We start from the raw sequence: 601 nt of genomic DNA, 5'->3' as shown, positions 1-601 counted from the left end.
GGGTGTCAAGATTCCTTACAGCAGGAGTTACAGACAGTTGTGAGCAGCCATGTGGTTGCTGGGAACTGAACCCATGTCCTAGGCGAGAACAGGCAGTGTTCTTAACTGCTGAGCCACTTAGCGATTCTGAACCATTTTGAATATGAGTTGCAGATATGCCCCTTTATCCCTAAGTACTCCAGAGAAAACAGGAGTGAGACCAAGGACATGCTGTGCCATAATTAGAGTTCAACAATCAACTATGGAACATTCAACATGGATGTTTTGTTTGTTTGTTTGTTTGTTTGACAAGCTGTCATTTTAGTTGAGGCTGGTCTGGAATTCAACAGTCAAGGCTGTCCTCAAACTCCAGCAATCTTCCTGCCTGGGCTTCCCAAGTGTTGTGAGACTGGTTAATACAATGTTACTACTCAGATATATCTATTATTATGTTTAAATGTTACTACATATACCCTCCTGTAATGTTGGACAGATCCTTTGCCCGTCCTGGTCTTTCTGGTTTTTTTTTTTTTTTTTTTTTTTTTTTTTTTTTTTTTATATATATGTATATATATATATGTGTTTTTTTTTTTCTCTTTCCAGCACAGCTCCCTTCTCCCTC

The sequence above is a fragment of the Mus pahari genome, chromosome 7 (genome assembly GCF_900095145.1).
Source record: "Mus pahari chromosome 7, PAHARI_EIJ_v1.1, whole genome shotgun sequence".
In the NCBI taxonomy this organism is placed as follows: Eukaryota; Metazoa; Chordata; class Mammalia; order Rodentia; family Muridae; genus Mus; species Mus pahari.
Note: the sequence above shows the minus strand (reverse complement) of the source record.